We start from the raw sequence: 24,409 nt of genomic DNA on the forward strand, positions 1-24,409 counted from the left end.
CACAGTCATTCAGGAATGAATGTTAACAAAAGTTCTAAACAGGTCACACCTGCAACAGTTCAGCCCTTCTAAGGACAAATGACAATATGTGCCCTTGCTCTGATTGAGACTCAAAAGTTTGCAGCAATGTTCTGTTGAGTCAAAGCTCAGAATGCTTCAACTGCTACCACTCTCATCCAGAAGATGGAGTGGAAGTTGGTGAGCAACTTAAAGACTGCAATCTGACTTGCTAATCAATTATATTTATTTATGGCTATGGTATAACCAAGCTTAAGCAAATATTGTAACATTAAGATTCCATTGCTCTGTTTCAAACAGTTTGTGCTGGGGAACGTGTTTGTTTGAAGGCCATTTAATTTGTTACCACTCATTTTCTTCTTTGAATATAATTTAACTCAAAATAAAACTCCCATTTAACCAGAAATTCTTAATTTAAGAAACTTCTTATCTAAGGGATTTATACTGCTGCTCAATTACTACAGTCTCTGAGTACCTTCCACATAAAATCAATAGCAATAGTGAAGACCCAGTGGGCGACACAGAGTCTCTGGCACTTCCCTTTGATGAGGCAAAAACTCTGCTTGGGGTAGGATTTGATTTTTAAAATTTCAGATTATTTTAAGGGTGTCTTGGTATGGGTGGTTTTTATTAATTGGCTGGTTGTGTCTTACTTGATGTACAGTCATTTATTGTTGATAAATTCTCCCCACTACACATACTCAAACCCGTAAACTTACAAAAGCTAGCAAGTTAAACACTTTACAATTTAACAGAGCTAAGGAAAATTGGATAATAAGTCAAAATAAGGCAGAGGTGGTCTTTAACAGTGAAGGCCAGCTTTTACAAGTGATTGAATAGTGGGGGGAAATTACTGAATGTTGGCAAATTCAGGAATAGCTTATTTACTAGCCACAGAAATGGGAAAATTTTATTTGCCAATCATTTATTCAGTAGCTGATGGAAAGTGTATTTATTAAACTATTTTTGAACAACATTCAACCAGCTGTAGTTGCAATCTTTACCTATATCCAGGTAGTAAATTCTAGCTTATTTCATAAAGTATAAAAAATAACTTCCCTGGAAAAAAGAGATTAGCAAGAGTGGGTATTCAAGATAGCAATAAATCTTGGAGAGAGTTACAAAGTGTTCCTGCTTTATATTACCAACTTTTCACATAGTAATTCAACCAGCTATTAAAACTAAAAATTGAGAAGTGTCTTAACAGGGTTCCTGGGCATTATCTTGGGGTGAGAAGCTTTTCTGGAGTTTTTTCCACTTTTTTTTATTTTTTTATTTTATCAGCTGGTTTAAGTAAATTGTTACATCAGTTTGATTATTTAAGGCTGCTTGCCTGACATAATTAATGTATTTGTGTATTAGTATTAACACTCCCGGTTATGACAAGGCTAGCTATTGTCAGGGCATTTAGAGTTCTGCATGGATTTTTTTAAAAATTAAACTTAAATAAAATAAATTTCTATGGGGTCTTCCTGTCTGATTATCAGTTATTCTGAGTCCTTACATTTCAGGCAATGTGGGTTACTTTCAAAATTAGGCATGTGCAATTGCATGTCCAATTTGTGTGCAGAAGTACCAAGACTGTGTACTGAAGTAACTGTATACGCACAGGAGACTCCCTGTTTGAACATATGTAGTCCTGCCTCAGTGCAGGGGACTGGACTAGTAGGACTAGAAGAGACTGGAATAGGTTATCATGTCTATGATTCTATGCAATTACCCAATTTGTGAATGAAATTGAAAAATTGGTCTCTTAATTTAGTGACTTTCTTTTCTGCATAATTAGCGGTAGCATTCAGCATGTTTTCTTTTAACTAGACCAATAAGGCAGCATGAGCAAGACCTGCATCATTATAGGTATTAGTTCTATGAGGCAGGCTTTATGATAGAACTATGACCTTTGAAAGCCAGTAGAGGGGGAAGCTATGGGAATCCCAAAGGGGAGTAGCTGGTTAAAGCCTAACAGCCTTCAGTGGTATTGAGTTCAAAAGAAACCATCCATTAGAAGGAAAATGTGAACTAGTGGCACCGCCTGCATTTCTTCAAATGCCTTGTGTTAGTTGTTAACAGGAACAGTTGAATAAAGGCACCATTTAAATGGCCAATGAGAATGTGTCTATAAAAAGATTAAATTCCAGTGTTTTGTCTTTCAACATTTTTATTGCCCTTCCTGTGCTTTTTATGAGCTGTTAATTTCTTTCATACTTGACTATTATTAATACAGGGCAAATAAATGGCTAAACTGCTTCCAAAGGGAACTTGATCAGCCTTACAGTACGTACATGTTTTCCAGTTAGTGGGCCTGAGTCTAGTCTCCCGTGCACCAGTTTTACATTGGCTTAACTCCACTGATCCAAACGGAATTGTTTTCTGATTTTAAGCCTGTGGGAGATCTGGATCACACCAATTTTTCTGGTCCAAAGAATAAAATGGCTAAGGGTTTAGCTAGGAATTTAAATGAAGATTTACTTTGCCTAAATGTCTGTCTTTCGTCTTGCCCTTTCTTGACGCTAGAAAGAAATTGAATAGCTGGGCAAAAGGAGTTGGTTGGGCAAGTGTGATCATGACCAGATCAATCCATGTTTTCTGTTAAGAGTAAAACAAGTAATGGGTACTTTTCTCTGTGCACTGCCCAATGATAGATAAAAAAACAGTAGTGAAAACATCCAGCCTATTCTGTTGATAGAGCAACACTGGTTTGTCTAAGTCTAGTAAGCTTCCTTTTCTGTTTCTTAACATTGCCTACTATACTGTGTACATGGAGAGCAACTAATGTTCAGTGTGTCGGTTGGTATGCTGAGCATTAAAAGTTGTCTTTGAAGAAACCAGGTGCTCTTTGTCTTGACACATCATAGTATCCATATGGGGAAGGGGTGAGGATAAAAAATGCATTTGAAGGGCAGAAAAAGGAAAGACCAGGATGTATGAATTACTAACCCGATGTACAGACAAAAATAAGACTGTGCACTGCTAGGGTTATTCATCTCAAGAGCTCCAAGGGCTCTACTTGAATGCCCACTGAAGTCAATGGCAAGCCTCCTATTGACTTCCCTGGGTGTCGGATCAGGCCATAAATATGAGACAGACACCCAGCTTGTCTTAAATACCCAGTGCCAAAAAGGGAGCTAATCCGCCATGATTTCAGCCAATAATAAAATAATCACTGCTCCCCAATTTGAAAATATCCTTTTAAAAAAAATTACATTTGGATACAGGACACTGTCACAAAAAAGAAACATCAGGATTTCAATCTACTAGAGTGGCACAAGACAACAGAGTGTAGAATATATGATTTCAGCACGGCATCATGTTAACTTATTCATCTGACAATGGTTGCTATGAGAATGACAGTGATAAAGCCACCCCACCCCACCAGTGTTTCTGGACAATGCTATGTAATGGTAAACTGCTGTTGCACAGTTTCTCCAACGAAGTTGGGTTAGACATTCTTTCCAACTCCAGTGTTCCTCTGCATGGGAATGAGATTACTTTATTTTGGCATGTGTGCACTGATCATGGGCCTCTTGCCTCACTAGGAAATGCCATCAACACCAGTGAACGAGCCATTTTACAAGTACATAGTGCCAAGGATCTCTGTGGGCTTTACAAACTTTAACATAAGCCTGGTAACATCTGTGAGGGAGGGGGGTGAATATGAGAAACTGGCCACGGATGCGGTGAAAAATCATAAATATGTTGTGAGTGTTCAGACGTTAGTTCAAAGCCAGGGAATGCCGAACATACTGATTTTTTTGACCTGTCAAGGAGTGTACAGACCCTATGCTCCTCAGCTGGGGCTGATTGGTGGCCTTGCAACAGCTGGGGAGATTAAAAGGCTGCAGGCTCAGAAAGAAGGGGTGGCTGCCAGAGAGGGTGAGGAACCACTCAGAGTAGGGTCCTTCAGCAATGGACAGGTGGGGAGCTGTCTGGTTTGCTGGACCTCCAGAGGAAAAGGCTCATAAAGTGTGGGTCTGGGAAACAGCCTACTGGAGAGAGGGGGTAGGAATTAGTTAAAGGAAGTAGTAAGGAATTGGGAGAAACTGGTTGCAAGGGCTTCATACAGGTTTTCTGAACAGTGAACCTGGAGGAATGGGTGGTCCTGGACTCCCAACTGCGGCAGAGGGGTTAGTAAAATTTGCAGAGCAAAAGGGTTTGAACCCCAAGGAATCTATTGACCCTTTGCTAGAGTTACCAGCCTCATGACTCAGTAGATCTTGAACCCCTGAGAGGGGAGAGACTATTCACATTCAGGATGGAGTCACAGCAAGGAAGTATCAGATGGGGCTAAATGGTATTGGCTGAACCAAAAGGGGAACCTCCTTAACATCTGCTCCTCTAGTGTGGGGAGTAGGAGAAGCCAGTGGCTGAAAGCAGACCTGGCTTCTGCATACCTTCAGCATGCGCTACACTTTAAACACACGAATAGTCCTATTCAAACCAAGGGGACTACTTATATACATAAGAGCTTTACTGGTCTATTGCTTGAAGAAAAGAAAATGTATTTGTCATAGCTGAAAGAGTAAATTCCGCTCCCTATGATGAGCTTTAATAGGTGAAGTTTAGTCACGTAAATAGCCCTGTGTGTAAAGTCACCTCTTAGACCATATTAGTAAGAAAAACAACATTTTATACTTGTGATACTCCCCAGTACTTGGGTTGTGAGAGACCTTGGCACTACTTGCCCTTAGTGTGAAAGGGCTCTGCCTGCATTCAGCTCCCTACAGCCAACAGCCTCTGTCCCCCAAGCACTAACTTCCAACTCTCCGCAGATGACCTCACCCTACCCTTTTTGTGCAACCTAGTGCTAAGTACGCACCAACCCCTTAGTCCTTGAAGCACTCCCTGCGGTAGCCTGCCACTGGACACAGTAATCACTAGGTAAGCTGTCCCCAGAGAGACAGTGTACACACAGCCTGAGTGGTACAATTCAGGATCTGGTCCTTTATAACAGCACATCACCAAATATAGTGAGAACAATTTATTTATATAATACATTTATTATAAATTTATTAACAAAGGTTAAGATTTAAGAGAAATTTAGAATGGATAATGAGTGGAAACAGAGCTGGTTACAGATATAAAACAAAATATAAACTACTATCCCAGGTCTACACTTATTAATGGTTATCTTTCCTATTTTATAAAGTAGTTTTTCTCCCAAGGATTCAGTCTTTGACACAGCTATTGGGTTTTGGTCCAAGTGTTCATGAGTATCCCCACACCCTGCAAGGGGTTTCCTCAGTAACTAGATACCAAAATGGCTTTTTGCTTTTCCTTGTTTCCCAAAACTCATTGTTATGATTCCAGAGTGAGGATGGCCCCTTGTTTGTTCGCCACTGTGCTGGCTCCAAGTTGTCACAGCCTCCTGTTGACTTGAAATGTAAATGTAGCTCCCATTGTGTTTGTCTTGCAATGCTAAATCTACATATGAACCTAGGCAGACATGAATATACATCCCTTTGTCTGGCAAAATCAGTTCTTTGCCTCTGCTGGGGAGTAACCCCTTGATACAAACTATAGAGACATATTTTCATGATGTAGATGGCTCTCTATGAGCTGAGGGGTGAAAACATTATATAGACACAACTTTTTAAATATAATCAGTACATACATTTACAATGATAATAATCCCATGATCCTGACTTTCATTGAAAATCTCATGTGACAGTCTTTATAGATAAATGCTAGACAGCAAAGTGTTAGGTGTAGTGAGTATGTTAGGCCTGATAGGAGCTGCTGTTACAGAGCAGTGAACCCTTTGTCAGTTGGCATCAAGGGGGTCATAGGGTCACAATACTAACATAGCACCTTTCATCCCAGGAGCACAAAATTCTGTACACATGTAACTGATTAACCCTTACAACACCCCTGTGAGTTAAGTTAAATATTATTCTCAGATGAGGAAACTGAGGCATGGAACCATTAAGTGACTTATCCAAGTGACTCAGTGGCCTAGGAACTGAATCTTGACTTGACAGTCATGCGACTAGTGCTCATCCCAACTGTTAAATTATTTACACAGTATATAATTTACAGGCTTTGTCATTCTCTTGGGGGTGAAGGGGGAAGTCATTTTTTAAAAGCTATTTCCATGTAGTGATGGTTACACTTGTTTCCCTCTTTCAGAGCTTCTTTTGATACAGAGTTTGTTTGTTTTTCTCTCTTGTGATACTGCCTCTGGATTGATTTCCTTCACTCTGCATTTCGTTTCCAATGTAGAGTAAATCAAGGCTGGCCAAGTCAGCTTGTCCGATATCAATACATTTCTGTAATAAAACTCTGGATAATGGCAAGATGTGGAAAGGGGAGAAAAGTGGGTGTCGTATGCCTCATGTCCCTCATCATGGGATTCAATAGGAATTATGAGGTAGGTTATTGGATTCTGCTCTCAGTTAGTTATGTGGCACCACATTTTTAGAAGAGACACGATACTCTGAAATATCTGCAGTGGCTCCCTCCATACCAGCTAGTGACTCAGCTATCTCTACAATCTCCTCCAGGCCAAACCTATTACCTGTCCTCTCTCTCTCTTTTATAACAAGATCAAGAGAGTGGATGTTTGCTAAGTCTTCTCTATAGGATTACCTGTTTGGCTCACGCTGCCAAAAATGTTTGCGTTCATTATGGTCAGCTCTATAGTATCTGCCTTTCCTGCCCCGCTATTGCATATTGAAGAATAAGAACCTCAGAATTATTAGCACTCCAGGATGGACAAACAAACCACTTTTGTTTGGACCAGAAATTGGTGATAGTGTTAAACTGTGGTGAAATAACTGGGTAGAACTTTGCTCCCAGTAGTTTGGGTGGGTAGGGTCTTGTTGTCATTGCTGTCTACATGAGTTTTACCATTTGCTTCATTGGGGAGCAGGAGAGGACCCTTGTACTGAAGCCTTTTAACTTCTTCCAATTATGAGATTATTTACAATATAAAAGCTAGCTGTTATTCTTAGCTCCGCTCCCCATGTGATGCCCCCAAGCTCCTAGTTTGCAGGGTGCAAGTGACTAATTTGAAAATGCCATTCTGATCAGGAAAGGGGCTAATACCCCATCGTCCTGCGCTCCACACATCTGAGTCACATCTGCTTATTTAACCGACTGAAATGATGCAGAGATGACACAATTATGGGCAAGTGAAGTGAGCTGCCTTTCTATTCCGCTGGCACTTAATCAACATCATTAGTAGCTAAATTTCATGTGCCAGATCTTTATGACTGGTAGTGATGCATGAGCCATAAGGATCACACTTTGACTTTCAGATCCCAGGCTGAGTCTGCAGAACTAGCAGCTTGAAAAAAAAAAATCATCCTTTGACTTGTAATCTGAGGAGACTTGATCTGGACGACATTGAGATACTGTATACTAAAGGCTAAATGGTGCCTTAAAGCACATTAGCCAGGCTAGGGACCCTGAAGAGCTGTAACAGACAAGAGGTGGCTTGAGGTACTTGTGTAGTGCCACTGTCGACAGAATATCTCAGCAGCAAGAGGGGTAGTGTGATGGATAGAGTTAATTTCTTTTAAAAGGGTGCCTCCCAAACCAGCATGCTTTTCCTGGATACAAGTAGATGTGCAGGGGATTAGAGCTTGGGACAAACCCTCTTGGGATTTAGAACACCATTGGCCATGCTAGTTGCTCCTTCCACTCGCTGTACACAAGCAAAGTCACAAGTGGGTCATAAAGTCCCATAAATCACTTTTGCAGTCGCTTTTCATAGTATTACCACCGTGTAAATGCACCCTGTTTCTACTGTTGTTCATTTTAGCACCTAGGATCTCCATCTCCATCCCTCCATTTTATACAGTATTTTAAATTGTTGCCATTGTCACAATATAAAAGTTAAACTCAGCACCAGGGATCCAGATTCGTGAATCTACTATATTGAAACCCATGACATCGGAGTAAATTCACTGGTGGATTAAATCAAAGGCAGTCAATCGATGATTGCTGGTGGACTGGCAAACCAAGACCCACCTCCCAACACCACCTTATTCAGAATACTAACCAAACCCAGTTGTTTCCATCTTGCAAATTATCTGGCAATTTCTGCTTCCAGGCAAGGTATCCTTCCCAATTTTCAAAAGCTAAGTTCAAATGAGCTTCATTTGAACAGCATCTGGACACCTGGATGCTGAATCTCCTCAAAGCTTGGAGGCTCAGGCCATGCTAATGGCTGTCAACAGTGTCTTTGATCGTCAGTATGACTTTTTATATACAGATTAAGGCCCAGAAGCACCGGTACATTTCGTCAGCTTTATTCTGCCCGGTGATGGAAAGCAATCGTAAACTCATCTTACCTGGCCAATTAAATCGGGTTTATGGCTGCTTTGCATTGCTGCCATGGTGCAAAGCAGCCTGAGTGTGCTGGTAATATTGAACCCTGGTGTTACACTTACCTCCTTCTCCATGTATGTAATGTTTATAATACAGGGAATATTGTATTTTTACTGTAAATTACATCTTGTGCTTTCCTGCACTGTAAACAGTTAAAGGAACAAGACATGGAAATTATAGTAATAAGAAGTGGCAGTGAAAGGAATGCAAGGAAGTGACCCCTGCTATGTATATACATGAATGAGACAGAGTAGGTTTTGAAAAGCCCACATTTTGGAGTGACTCATAAAGATAAAAAAAAACGAGTACATTATTGCTGGATATTTTCAAAAACAATGCAGCAGGATCAAGAAATGATTAAGGCAAAAACATGTGAATTTTGATGTCTAACTGCCCATATTTGGTAAAGCTAAACACTTTTCTTAGTCATAAAAATACCCAGGGAACTAACAACTCCCATGTTTTTGTAACTACTAGTTAGCATTATCTTGACTTCAGCCACTAGCTTTCAATAACCCTTAGCTACTTCTTCTTAAAAAGACCAGGAGTACTTGTGGCACCTTAGAGACTAACACATTTATTTGAGCATAAGCTTTCGTGGGCTACAGCCCACTTCTTTGGATGTAGCCCACGAAAGCTTATGCTCAGATAAATTTATTAGTCTAGAAGGTGCCACAAGTACTCCTGTTCTTTTTGAGGATACAGACTAACATGGCTGCTACTCTGAAACCTACTTCTTCTTGTAAACCAGACTTGACCAGGGATTGCAGGCATAATCTGTTTTCCTGGTGTAAATGAGGAATGATTCCATGTAGGTAGGTGCAGTTACACCTGTGTAAGTGAGATCAGAATCATGCCATGTGCATGCATTGCAGCATTATATAAGGGTTGCAGGGCCGAGATCTCCAATTCCTGCTTTTCGACGCCTTTGTGGCTGTTGGATTTAACATTATTTAACCGAAAATCTAGCAATATACAGCAGGGTTATAAGTGGTCATAGCCCACTCTTTCTCTGCGATATGGGCATGTCAGAGCAAGTACTGGCAATCTCTGAAAAGACCATGCTCTCAGCCATGTGCATGACAAGGAATTGCCCCCAAGGAATGGGGATTTTTTAGAACTCTGTGACATTAGGTTAACAAAAGAGCTGAGCTCCCTTGCCGCATCTAATGGGGAGGGGGAAGCAGACTGAGCCGCAGCACTTTAACCAGACCAAACACTGATCCCAAACCAATTTGAGATTTCTGGGGAGGACTGGGGATAAATCATTAAACTGAGATGAGGGCTGAAATTCAATCATAGCTCCAGATGTAGGTGCAAAGAATTTGGCAGCATTAATTTAGAATCCAGTGGAGTTAAGATCTCAGCATAAAGATGCCACCGGTGGTTGTGAAGGAAGAAAAAGTTCTCATTGCTGCCATCTCTTCAATTTGAGGAGCATAAGTTATTGAAAGGATCACACACAACTCTACATGCTCTATGCACCAAAAACAAGTTATGTTCAATTCTTGAACAACTGACAGTGTTCTAAGCAGGCGTACAAGATGACCTCTCTTAGATCTTCTTTCTAACGCACTTGTTGCTTATATGAAAGAAGTCATACTGGATGACTGACTGTTATGTCAGGTCTTCAGATCTGAAGACTTATCATGAAATAAAGTAGCTGGCAAAAAGGATCGCAGATAAAAGGATGCATAAAATTTAATGCTGGCTCCCCAGGTCTTTTGATAGGGATCAGAACTCTTCCTTTAAGTTAACAAAATGTGAAGCTACTGATTGTACTACTTGTTTTGGTATTAGTATTAGAATGCCGCCATACTTCACTGAAGTGCATTTGCATCAAGAGTTACATCTCACTCTTTAATCATATGTGCGATGCTGACAACTTAACTTTGGCAGGAGTTACTTCTTCCCTCATATTTTATGAAGCACATAGACTTGATTTTTAAATTTTTAATTCCAACACATCTTATTAAACACTCAGGCATGGAGATGCACCACCAGTCAATGTTGTCATTATTATATGCATGAAGGGTTATCGTCTGCCTTTCTATCCTCATAATTCATTAATGATGCACAGAGCTTTGTCATTTGTCTTTTCAATTCTTTGTCTTGATTTTATTGCTTATGTTTTATGACACATGGAGACTTGTATAGCGACTATTCATCATCAGCATTATATCTGTGATGGAATGTATCATCTATTAGGCCCCAGAATTAATTTTTGTTCTTGTTGTATTTTTCATACTAATTTTACTCTAAAATAATTCCTTACCTGTACTGTTTCCTTTTAGTCTTTAATTTACTGAGACAGTTATCAACACAGCTATGCTATACGTTAAAAGGTAACTAACCCACACAGAATAACCTTTTTTCCATTTCCTATGCACTTATCCCCCGACTATCGCACCAGGGTTATTCATTTTATCCCCAGCTGTGGAATTCCATGTTCTCATTCAGATAATGACCTCCAGTATTACTAATATGCTATCCAGTCTTCCATAAAACTGCCAGTTAGGAATGTCTCTTACCAAACATGTCGGGTGCGCATGATTGTGATGCAAACTCTAGTCCACAGGGAACTGTGTGGAGACTACTAAAGCACTTTTGACTTCTGCGAGTCATCTTGAAAGCCCCCCAAGACACTCTGATCATAGGATGCAGTGAATGTTTAAAGTTTTGCAAGCTAGGCTTAAAGAGCTTCATCAAATGTTCTGACACAACTGGCACTCATTAACATTTTTGAGCTGTAAACACCCCAAACCAGGATTTTCTAATTGCCAGTAATTAAAGTGCAAGGTTCTTTGTGAAATTTTCTCCTTTTTTGATAAGTCTGAAGTGTTTAGCTCCCTGGTGACATTCCCACATAGACGTGGGCCTGCCTCAGGCTGCCTGCCTGCCTCTCAGAAGGTAAAAGGGGGAAAACTTGGGCTTCGTACTCATCTTGCATAAACAGTTCAGCTGGGGCTACTGGTGTGAGTTAGTAGCAACAATTTTCTCGGATGACTTCTTTTTATTAAAAATGTATCCGCTCACCCCACATACATCATTTACTGCCAGATATGACTTTTCAAAGGATCTTGGTATGCACAAATACACAAAGGGAAGCACCTCATTGAAATGGTTCTATCGTTCAGAAGCGTGAGACCACAGTGTCCCAACTGGAACTGGTTGCTTTATATTTCATAAAATAGATCTTTTAAAAATGGGGTGAGCCTAAATAGATTGGAAAAGATCAGGTACCTTCAAATTGGGGAATTATAGACCAACCAGCCTAACTTTGATACCTGGAAAGATATTGGAATAAATTTAATAAACAATCAATTTGTAAGCACCTAGAGATGAATAGGGTTATAAGGAATAGCTGACATGGATTGGTCAAGAACAAATAATCTTTGACGGGGTTACTGGCATAGTTGATGGGGAGAAGTTCTAAATATGATATATCTTGGTTTTAGACACAGTCCCACATGACCTTCTCATAAGCAAACTAAAGGAATTGGTCGAGATAAAATTACTATAAGATTGGTGCACAACTGGTTGAAAGACCATACTCAGAGTAATTATCAACAGTTCAATGTCAAACTGGGGGAATGTATCTATTGGGGTCCTGCAGAGGTCTGTTCTGGGTCTGGTACTAGTCAGTATTTTCATTAATGACTTGAATAATAGAATGGAGAGTATGCTAATAAAATTTGTGGACAGCACTAACCTGGGAAGAGTTGCTAGCACTTTAAAGGACAGGATTGTGACTGTTATGGCATTTTTCTGCAATATCCCTACTGAATTAAGTTTAAGTGTTTTAGGAGTTAAATTTATTAAAAATGCAAATGTTTATGTATTATTGTGGGATTGCATTGAATTTCTTTGGGAGGAAGACAGAATTAATGCAATCTCTGGGAATTCAAAAGACTATGTTGAACAATGTAGCAGACATTAATGATCTGTTGTTGGGACAATATGTGTGAAGTGGAATTCCTAGGAAGCATTTGGGAGAATGGGATTGCAATCTCACGTATGGATTCAGCCTTTGAAGCTTTGCCCTGGTGGAGACAACCTTTTGTCTGATGATCACCTGTAACATGTGGGCAGGTCAAAGATGAACTGTATAAATGAGTACCTGACTTGTGAGGGTGCTTGTTCTGAGCTGAAGCTGTGATGAACTTGTGACCACAGGTAAAACCACTGAGTGCGGTTTGAAGGACTAATCACCAGCCAGAACCCTTGTTGGAGTGAGGGGTGATCATGATAAGCCTATTAACATGCATGTAGGTTCTCTTACTGTTTTTAGTGTTTTCTCTATAATACTTTTACCCTAAGAATAAATGTGCTTAGAAAAGTTGTGTGGTAATGTTAAACTATGGGCAATCATAGTTGTTCATAATCTTCGAAGAGAAAACAGAGTGCAGAAACTTGCCTGTTGAGGCAGTTTACCTTGCTGGGGAATAAAACAGGTAGAGAACTCTTCAGCCTGGGAATACCCCAGTCAGAAGGGAGAGAGAGTCAGGTCTCCTCCCAAGAGAGAGATGGCTAAGAAGCCTCAGACAGGTGCCCTTGCTGAACCATAGAGGTGGAATACAAATACAATTGCCCTGATCTGTGACAAGGATTAGAATTCAAAATGACCATGACAAATTGGAAAACTGGTCTGAAATCAACAAAATGAAATTTAATGAAGACAAGTGCAAAGTACTGCACTTAGGAAGGAAAAATTAAATGTAGCAAAATCGGGCATAACTGGCTAGGAAGTAGTACTGCTGAAAAGGACCTGAGGATTATAGTGGATCACAAATTTGAATATGACTCAACAGTGTGATTCATTTATGAAAAAGGCTGATATAATTTTGGGGTGTATTAACAGCAGTGTCTTATGTAAGACATGGGAGGTTATTATCTTGGCGTTGGTGAGGCATCAGCTGGAGTACGGTGTCCAGTTCTGGACACTACACTTTAAGAAAAATGTGGACAAATTAGAGAGAGTCCAGAGGAGAGCAACAAAAATGATTAAAGGTTTAGAAAACCTGAACTATGAGGAAAGGTTAAAAACCTGGGCATGTTTAGTCTTGAGCAAAGAAAACTGAGGGGACCTGATAAGTCTCTGAATATGTTAATGGCTTTTATAACAGAGACAGTTCTTCATGTCCATTGAAGCTAGAACAAGAAGTAATTGTCTTAATCTTCAGCCAGGGAGATATTGGGGGAGAGGGAAAATCTTTCTAACCAGAAGGATGGCTAAGTGCTGGAATAGGCTTCCAAGGGAGGTTGTGGTATCCCTGTCATTCGAGGTTTTTAAGAACTGGCTAAACAAACACTTGTCAGGGACGGTCTAGGTATGCTTTGTCCTCCCTCAGAGCAGGGGGCTGGAGTAGAGGAACGCTTGAGGTCCCTTCCAGACTTACATTTCAATGTTCTATGCTTGCAAGTATTCTTGCTTCTGAGATTGATATTCCTTGTGGCCACATCATATTACCAAAGTTGATTGTCCTTGATTCTCCCTCATAAGTTTTCCTGAACTTCCTGTCTCCTCTAGTCAGGCCAGAAATGCCATAAGAACCGCCTTTGTTGTGGTATTTTGGCACTTCTGCTTTTATTGTCAGTCAGAACAAGGAAATGCAAAGGGGTGGAAATATATTTTTGTAAAAGGCTAACCATTTGGGGACATGGTGGGTCTAGAGATATTTCCTACCCCTATCTGTTCTTTCTCTCTTTTTTCCCTCCCCCTGTGATTTATGGTGTTGTTTATACCAATATTGGAAGCCTCTGCCAGTTACTCTTGAAATGGAAGTTCCTGTATGTTTTTATGCCCTGGGGCAAATAGTTGGTCTGAATTCCATATTTACTATTCTTTTTGTTGGGCATTCCCATAGAGGCATATGGATCATCAACAGTGAATTATTGGTGGAATCATTTTGTGACCCCTTCAGATGTCATGTGGATAATGGGGACTGATAGCTAGATTCCAGCAGCATTTCCCAGGCAGCAGGAGAGTTGTGTTCCAGCCGGAAGGAGGGAAGATAAAAATGGCCATGTCGTACACCCACTTCTCACTGCTGCCAGCTGCAAAATACCTGAGGAAAAAATGTGATCAAATTTGAGCTCTGCATCATATCCAAAGAAACTCAGTCAGCCACATTGCCATTGTTTACCTCAGGCGCTATGGAGGCATGAAGAGGACTGTGCACGATCTTAGGGAGAGGGTGTAGAGCAGGGGTTCTCAACCTTTTTCTTTCTGAGTCCCCCCAACATGCCATAAAAAATCCACGGCCCGCCAGTGCCCCAACAACTGTTTTTCTGCATATAAAAGCCAGGGCTGGCTTTAGAAGGCAGCAAGCAGGGCAATTGCCCGGGGCCCCACGCAACAGGGGCCCCACAAATCTAAGCTGCTCAGGCTTCGGCTTCAGCCCCAGGTGGCAGGGCTCAGGGCCTTGTGCTTCAGCCCTGCACAGCAGGGCTTCGGCTTTCTGCCCTGGACCTCAGTGAGTGTAACATGGGTCCCGCTTGGCAGGCCACCTGAAATCTGCTCACGGCCCCCCCCCAGGGGTCTCCAGACCCCTGGTTGAGAACCACTGCTGTAAAGGGCCCCTTGAGTCAAAGGAAAAAAGGAATGTGGTATTCCTTCCTGGTAGAGGGGGAGGAGGAAGTATTGACAGGCCTGAACATATGCCCTGTGGATGTGGGTATCCCAGAAGGGGTGGAACTGTGACTTATGTGGAAGGCTAAGTCACCAAAGCAGCCTGGAAGGCCTTGGTGACTAGGTGAAGTTGCAGAAACCCAAGCGGAAACTGAGCCAAAGCTTCTGCAATGCCCCCACTATATTGCGGGGGCGGGGGAGTGCACTCTGGAACAATGAGATGTGTAATAGGAGTGAGGCTATGTTCCAAATCAAAGTCCAGAGCTACATCCCTGGTGAATTTGGTTTGGTGCACGGGGACACGGGCAGGTTGGAGAGTAAAGTCGGGTAAAAGAAAGGGAAATGAAACAGCTGACTGTAACTTATTTTCCTCTTTCAAAAACCAAAACATGCCAAAAATAGACATGCCATTTCTATGTCAGGCTCTCCGTTTATACTAGCAGCACAAATGCTAATGGGTGACTCACACATCGCGCTGTATGCAATGAACGGAACAAATTTGGGAAGCAGGCTGTATCATCCCTTCTGCAAACTCTGCTGTGACTGTAATGCCACGTTGGTACCACATGCCTCCTTAGACTGTCCACATTCATGTGCCAAAATACAGCATCCCTGACCCACAGAGGAGAGGCTGAGGCTTGAGGCTGCCAAGCAGGCTGTGTTCCTTTAGATGCTTGGGAAGCTCATTAAGAACACATGTGGGGATGAAAGGTCACATGCTGTATGTGTCTGCAGGCTCTGCGTGAGCCCATGGCAGACTCTGAACTAGCTGAAGAAGAATGGTGTTAAGGGGAGCCAGCCAAATTGTACAATATGCAGTTGTTCCAAGTAGTGAGAGAGAACCTTTGTACTGGGTGTTCACAGCCCACATACGAGGTAAGACGTACCCAGTATTTCTCTGAGCACATTTAGTGGGTTGAAAAGCACGCTCAGGTAGAGCTGGCTAAAATGCAGGATATCCTGTTCACCGGGAAATGTCATGTTTTCAAAATCTGATCTTGTTCCGAATTGGAACGCAACCAAATGATATAAAATTTCCTGTGAACTGGAAAGCCCCCAGAAAAACAGGGTGTTTCCCAAAAGGAAATTTGTTTCTTGAGACCTCAGGACCTGGCAGAACGTCAAGCAGCTGCCTAGGGTCTGTGGCTCCGGGAGGGTCTTGCCATAAGGAATTCCCTGGGAGGGTGTTTAGATGAACTTGTACAGCCTGTGCTGAAGTGCAAGGTGCTGTGGCTTCACTGGTCTGAGACCCAAGATAGCAAGATTAAAGCTAGCTTGGGTACTCTACTTAAGCTGCAGTCTTACCTTGTGATTGCAGTGCAGAAATACCCTAAGTGGCTGGGCAGTCGCACTCTGCTCTTGCTGTCCCTTCCAAGTTGGCCTCCACGGGTGGTTCATGTGGGGCATGTTGCAAAAACCCAAAGTGCAAAGGCAAATAATATACCCATTCAGGGAAGTATACTGACTTCTGCTCACTCAGCCAGCTCTGATGGCTGGGACTAAGGAATGCAACAAGGGACATGAATCCTCCTCCCCAGCCTCTTTTTAGGTGTTGTGCACCTCTAGAGGATGTTTGGTGTTTGTTCTAGGGGAGCATGAGGACTGCATTTTGCCTGCCCACTGTGCAGGGGCTCAAGAGGTGGAGGGAGACCCTCCTAATCCCTTGCTCCATATCCTAAATCAGCTAGTCAGTCTAATGCTTGGATTTAAAGTTTCTCTAGGCAGTGATGTTATCTATGTATTTGCAAAATGCCCAGTACATTTTGGGGAGACATATAAATAATAATTGATCAACAATTTCCAGCCCTATACAGTTGTGCTGTTCTAGTCAGGAACAGTCTTTATCTCACAGCTCTGTAAAACAGGAGTAACTGTGCTGAAGCTACAGTAGTTTCACTGGTATAGATCAGGGAAGAATCATGGTCATGGTATGCCTACGCTTACTGGGGATCGATGCTGCAGAAATCGATGCACCAGGGGTCGATTTAGCGGGTCTAGTGAAGACCCGCTAAATCGACTGCAGATCATTCTCCCGTCGACTCCAGTACTCCACTGGAACGAGAAGCGTAAGGTAAGACAATGAGAGAGTTTCTCCCATCGACCCAGTGCAGTGCAGACACCGCAGTAAGTCAATCTAAGCTACGTTGACTCCAGCTACGTTATTCATGTAGCTGGAGTTGCGTAACTTAGGTTGACTTCCCCCCTGTAGTGTAGACCAGGCCTAAGTCTCCCAGACAGTATCCCTTGGTAAAAGAGTCTAATTCGGGCCTGTTACACTGCTATAAGTCCACCAAAGTCAATGCATGTATACCTGATCTACATCCAAGTAAATTACCAGAATTTTTGGCTCTTAATTGGGGATTGAGGAAACGAGTAAGACTAAAGCCCATCTTCCAAGTTGCAGTCTCTTCTTCAACGCTTAGCCAGACAGTCGGCCGCAGCGATCGTTCGCCATTTGGTCCGTTCTTGCGGTCCAAACTTTGGTCCAAAGTTGTAGTGGTCATGTGGAAAAGAGGGGAAGCTTAGCAGAAATGCACTAACTATGTAGTGGAGTGATGGCTCAGCTGGATATGCCATGGCAATGTTCTATTAGGGATGCAACATCAAAAAAGAAAACTAACAGCCAGTGCAACTAGTTGATTATTAAGTTATCTTATAACTGTCTACCATCCCTTTGAGTAAATTAGTGAGAGATCTTTTTCTTTAATGTTTTGTGACATGCAAAAAAAAAATCAGATATCTAATATTTCATGTAAGTGATTATATGCACTGCTTGCTCCTCCAGAACATACATAAATACTAAAAAATGCCCATTTATCTGGTACTGATTATGGTCTCAGTTCTGAGCAATACAGGAGAGATTAAAGCCCAGTACTTTGTGTACAGCCTGAGGCTCTTTCACGGTGGGAGGAGAGCTGTACCTTTGTTCCATGTACTGTTCCAAATTCCATAGATGTCTCTTTTGCTGTAGTCACTTACCGCCATATAAAGATCACTCCAGTTCTCTGCACCAGCTTTGCTAAATGCTTGTTCTTATTAGTCTGAACAGTGGCAATGTGTTGTTGTGGGCTGCTGTGGGACCTCTCTCTCTGTCTCTCCAACAGTACATCGTTTGCCAATCTACACGGTATTGCGTTGGTCTGGTGGCAGGGGGTATGCTGCTTGAGAGAATTAGGTTGTGTTTTTTTGTTTTGTTTTTTCAATCCACAGCTATAATCCCCTTAGGCCAAATTCCGCTCTCTGTTACACCAGTATAAATCATGAATAACTTCACTTAAATTACTCCTGATTTACATTGGAGTACTGTAGGCAGAATTTGGCAGTCTGTCTACAACTTTTCATGAATATCTAAATAAAGAAAATTCACTTAGTCATTTTCAATTTCTAGATGTTTATAGTATTATATTTAGATTGTGAATAAATACTTTTTTTTTAGCATTTGTTCAAGTCTGTAGGTATCCTTTATGTAACTTAAAGATACAACAGAAATCTTACCCAGCTGTAATTGACTTGCAGCTGTGCAATTAAACATAGCGACCCAGGCAACTCAAAATTTCAAATCGCCTTCCTCCTTCAACACTCCATACATTTGGGGGAAAGAGGTTTATTTAGAAAAGAGAAGGCCTGATTCACAAAGTTGTTACTCCCAGTTTTATGCCTGCGTAACTCCATTAGTTTCAATGGACTAAATCTGGCGAAGTAGATAAGAACGGCCATTCTGGGTCAGACCAAAAGTCCATCTAGCTCAGTATCCTGTCATCCGGCAGTGGCCAGTGCCAGAGGGAATGACCAGAACAGATAATCATAAGTACAGGGATGACTCAGGTCCATACATTGAATCAGAGTATCCAGGAAAGTTAGTGCAAAAGAAAGTAGGTCACATTTTGCTCTCCAGTGCAGTGGTTTAAACTCATTGAATTTAAGTTACTCTGCGTTTAGACCAGCATTGAGAGCAGGACTTGGCCCACTGAATTAATTCCATTAATGCTAGATCAGGGGTCGGCAACGTTTGGCACGTGGCTCGCCAGGGTAAGCACTGTAGCGGGCCAGGCCAGTTTATCCCTCACCCGTGCCGCTTCCCGCCGCCCCCATTGGCCCGGGACGGTGAACCGCGGCCAGTGGGGGCCGCGATCAGCCGAACCTGCCACGTCAGCAGGCAAATAAACTGGCCCTGCCCGCTAGGGTGCTTACCCTGGCGAGCCGCGTGCCAAACGTTGCCAACCCCTGTGCTAGATTAAGCTATTTAGGCACAGTTTATGGGTAGGGTCAGCACAGGACTTCACTTATTTGAAGACACTGACCCAAGGAGAGTCATACAGAGGCTGCATGCTTGCTACCATACCCCTTTGCAGTTTACTACTTCCCTCTGTGTGACCAGGCAGTTCTGCTGACTGATGTGGTGGGAGATGGACGTGCCCCCTTTTGGCACCTTGCACTCCTGGAGAAATAGAGAGAGCAGTCCCTCTGTATTATAATAAAAAAAGGTCATTGTTTTAAAACATTTTCCATTTTAATGACCAACCCCTGCAATACAAAAACCGCCATTAAAGGACCTCTTTTAGTTAAATACAACAGAACTGCACTAATTTGCAGTGACGATGGAGAGACCTATTATCTATTACTGAATTTTGTGTATAGCAAGTATGTGGATGAAGATAGACGTACAATTATAATTATATATAATTATATATAAGAGTAATTACTCTTGTTCTATTGTTAATTTTCAATGGATTAGGATGAAACTCCGCAATACACTAGTACAGGGGTTCTCAAACTGGGGGTCGGGACCCCTCAGGGGGTCATGAGGTTATTACATGGGGGGCCGTGAGCTGTCAACCTCCATCCCAAATCCCGCTTTGCCCCCAGCATTTATAATGGTGTTAAATATATAAAAACGTGTTTTTAATTTATAAGGGGGGGCACACTCAGAGGCTTGCTATGTAAAAAGGGTCACCAGTAAAAAAAGTTTGAGAGTCACTGCACTAGTAAATGTTCTGCAACATATTTTTTAAAAATAATGAAATCTGGAGAAGACATTGCAGCCTCTGCTAGTTAAATTTCTGAGGGGTGGGGAGTGCCACCAGTTTTTCTGGTACAGATTATGAAGCCTGGGGATTAGTGAACTGCATATTAATGAGGTCTTTTAACAGAATAAGGATTTGGGTATGAAGAACTTGAGATGCCTTATTGAAACCTAGTTTAGTCTATCACATTAACTTCCCTAAATATTGGTGATCCAGAAAGCAGCAGGCCCTTTTGTCTCCTATCCTTTACTCCTGCCATGTAATGCATAAATTCTGGAATAGCATATTCCCTCAGCTCTTCTCTTAGTAGTAGGCACCATCACTTTGGTTGTGCACAGGAGGAGGAGAGAATTGATGTTGTCTAACAATGTTAAGAAATTGATAGTTATGTCTATCATGCCTTCCTCTATGCCAGACATTAGGTTCATAATGACCTCTTTATCCCACAAATATTTGTATTAACATAGCCCCTGGAGACCCTGGCCAAGATTGGGACTCTTTTGTGTTGGTCACTGTGTAAACACACAAAAGACAATCCCTGCCTGTGAAGAATTTCCAATCTAAACAGACAAAAGGACTATTTTCTCCATTTTACAAACAAGGAACTAAAACAGTGATTCTGTGTGACCTTGAGCAAGTCACTTAAAGTCTGGACGAACTGGGAATAGAATCCACATTTCCCAAATCTTATTTCCATGTCTGAACCCCGAGCTTTTGTTGAACACCAAAAGGAACTGGAAATTCACGTTGGTCCATCAGTTCTAAGTAGCTCCTAGTTTCTTGTCACTGTTGGCCTCCTTGAATTAAAAAAAACGGTACAGGAGGTAAAAATAAACAAAAAAACCCACAAAAAAACCCAACTGCTTAGCACGAAGTAAAGAAACTTAAACCAGACAAGACCAAGAACTGAATTGCACAAATGGCTGTGCACTTGGTCTTGTCTATTGCAACCAATGGGCCTGTGACTCACTTCTGTCCAGTCCAGACAGGAATATCATTTCCTGAATTATTTGATGTATTAAGTCTTAGTGAGCAAGCCCATATACAGGGTCAGGTCTTCAGCTGTTGTAAATCAACTTATCTCCATTAAAGTCAAAAGACCTTTTAGTCAATGGCGCTACACTGATTTACACCAGCTGAGGCTCTGACAGATAATCTGTATTTAAAATTGATGGGGTTGATTTTCCTCTCCCTTAGATAAGTGTAACTCCATTCACTTAAGCGAAGTTACTCCGGATGGAACTCATTGTACATGAGAAAAAAGCATATCTCAAGTGTGATACTTCCAGTTTTAAGTCTGAAAGCTAGATTCTGTCAAAATCTGTCTTGAAAGAATTTTTGAGTAAAAGTAGTTTTTCAATGAAAAGTTAAAGGTTTCCTTTCAGTATGTGTTTCAACAACAAAAAATTTTGAAATGAAAAATTTCAAATTTTTCCAAGAGCTTTTCCTTCATTTCAAAATCCCCCTTCTTTCATTTTACTCTCCTCACCATGTCTCCCACTTGGAAAAGAGAGAGAAAAATACAAATATAGTAATTCTCCCCCCCCCCCAGCCACATATACACCTTTTTTTATTATTAAAAAAATAACCACACAAATTTTCATGAAAAATTTCAACTAAATTAAAATATTTTCCATGTTTTTTAGAATTTTCTTGTGGAACATACCTACTATTTTTCTGTTCAATATGTATTTCACTTTTTTAGAAAGGCTTAACAGAGTTATTAAGACATAGTGGTATTCTCTATTAAACTACCTTCTGGAAATATCCTGTGAAATATCTGCAAGATTAATTTAATTAGGTACCATGAGTGGGTCAGACCCTCAGCAGGCGTAAATCAGCATAGCTTCATCAGCATACAGCTACACAGTTTACACTACACCTGAAATTCTGGCCCAAAATTTGAAAGACAAATATGGAAACAAAATAACTAGACATGTTTCTTTAAATGGGATTAAGTGAACCTTGGGGATCCAAGTTCTAAAACCGAGTGGGAAGTTAGTTATTCACTTCAGGCTCCTGAGTAATAAAATATGTTTTAAACTATGTTTGAGTAAGTGAACTCAAAGGAACTCAATAATAATAATATTTTATCAAGTCTGGTTTGTAGTCATTTGGCTTCATTCCTTCACAATAAGCAGACTTACTTAAACAATTTGAGAAGAGGCAAGTAATTGCATATTTCTGGGCATACTGGACTCTTGTGATGTCTCTGTGATAGAACTGCATTGGCCTTTTGGCAAAGTTAAACAAACCACAAAATAAAGAAACAACCCTGGCACAGCGATTTGAAATTCTGCAGATATTGTCATTGGGCTAACTTAATATTTGAACTGTGCAAAACTCACTGCAGGCTAAATCATAAGTGTGGTATTTTCTAGCACATTTACTGCTTTTTCCTAGGATGATGATGATGATGATGATTTTATATATTGCAACACTGCCAGGAGACCCTGGAGGTACTGCAGACTGTAAAATACTATATCTGGATGTCTCAGCGTCTGAAAAGAAGAAAAGAAAAGAAATGTGTGGGATGGAATGTTTCCTAATGAAATATAATGTCCAAGTATTTTGTTCCTGTTTAGAAATCATCTTATAAAGGGGATTGCTGTAATCTTAACACAAAAGAGCTTTTACTCTAGTCAAACTGGTTGATTCTGAAACCATGAGTTTTGATTAACTATTATTACCCATTTCCTCTATGTAGTTTATTTGAGTTACTTCTAATTACTGAGAGTGTTGATGCTATGTTGCTAACGTGGGCAGCTTTATAGAGGTTATGATGAACTTTAACTGCCTGAAGCATTAACTAAGATTACTGTGTCTCCAGCTTCCCTTTCCAGACTTAAATCTCTGTTCAGAGAGTGCTCTAACAGTCACTGGGAGAACTTTGGAAGCCTACTTTTAATGTGCACTTTTTAGTAGCAACAGGGACCCAATTTTCAAAATCAGATGGGCACAATTCAGTGAGCAAAACAGTAGGTGAAATCCTGGCCCATTGAAATCAGTGGGAGTTTGTACTATTGACTTCAGTGGAACCAAGGTTTCACCTAATTAAATGTTCAAAATGGGTAAAGAGATACTTGTGCGCTAAACTGTGCAGATGCAGATAACCAAGATTATGGTGCTGGAATGCACAAATTAATCTCATTTAACTTTGAACGTTTGATTGAGAATAGTTTTGGTTTTGTTTGGGTAATAATGTAACTTTCAGTAATGTTTCAGAGATTTAAAATGTTTATATGGTGATCTCTAGTGGGCTTGGTTTGGAGCTCTTACATTTTTATGCTGCTTTAAAACAATGTTAATTTAAGTATGGGTTAGCTAGAGTATATTTTCTGTGCAGTTTGATGGTGGATGCAATGTTGAAATTTACCAGGACGATTAGAAAGAGAACCATAGATGGTATCAGTTTTAGCAGCCATTTAGAATTACTCTACCTACATTCACAAATTATAGAACATCTGGGGTAGAGGGAAGGTTCTGGAACTGGAGGAATCTAGGCATGGAGACTGTGAGAGTTACAAAGAGACTATAGGAGACTGAACAACAGTGTAAAAAGCAACAGAGGGTCCTGTGACACCTTTAAGACTAACAGAAGTATCGGAGCATAAGCTTTCGTGGGTGAATGCCCACTTCATCAGACGCAAGAGAAGTGGGCATTCACCCACGAAAGCTTATGCTCCAATACTTCTGTTAGTCTTAAAGGTGCCACAGGACCCTCTGTTGCTTTTTACAGATTCAGACTAACACGGCTACCCCTCTGATACTGAACAACAGTGGTGTCCTTGTGCTTCAGAGAAATAAAGGGTATCATTAAAGTCAATTTTCAGAGTAGCAGCCGTGTTAGTCTGTATCCGCAAAAATAACAGGAGCATCCGAAGAAGTGGGTTGTAGCCCACGAAAGCTTATGCTCTAATAAATTTGTTAGTCTCTAAGGTGCCACAAGTACTCCTGTTATTAAAGTCAATTGGATTTTTGCCATTTTCTTCACTGGGAGAGGGTCAAAGCTCTCAGAGTTGATCATTTTGTAAAGATCAGAGACTAAAGTTGGAACTATACAGAGCATTTGCCAGGGCGTACAGAGTGTTGGCCAGGGGATTTTATACCTGAACAAAATCTGGTGTATTCCGAGGTAAAGGGGTTACAAGCATCTTAATCTGAAACTCGGTGACTGCAAATGGTTATTCTTCCAACTGTTTTATGACTCTTAAAGTTAAAGATGAAAGTGCAGCACTCCTTGTGTGGACATTTGCTTTTAATTAACTAAATATATATTCCATAGCAGACATTCTACACTTAGTAGAAATAGGTTACACTGGAATTCCTTGCACAAAGTGGTCAGACCCAGAAGCATAAATCCAGTATAATCCTACATTAGTGTTCTGAAAGCATTAATCAAAAG

This window comes from Terrapene carolina, unplaced genomic scaffold (genome assembly GCF_002925995.2).
Source record: "Terrapene carolina triunguis isolate 2854851 unplaced genomic scaffold, T_m_triunguis-2.0 Scaffold130, whole genome shotgun sequence".
Taxonomy (NCBI): domain Eukaryota; kingdom Metazoa; phylum Chordata; order Testudines; family Emydidae; genus Terrapene; species Terrapene triunguis.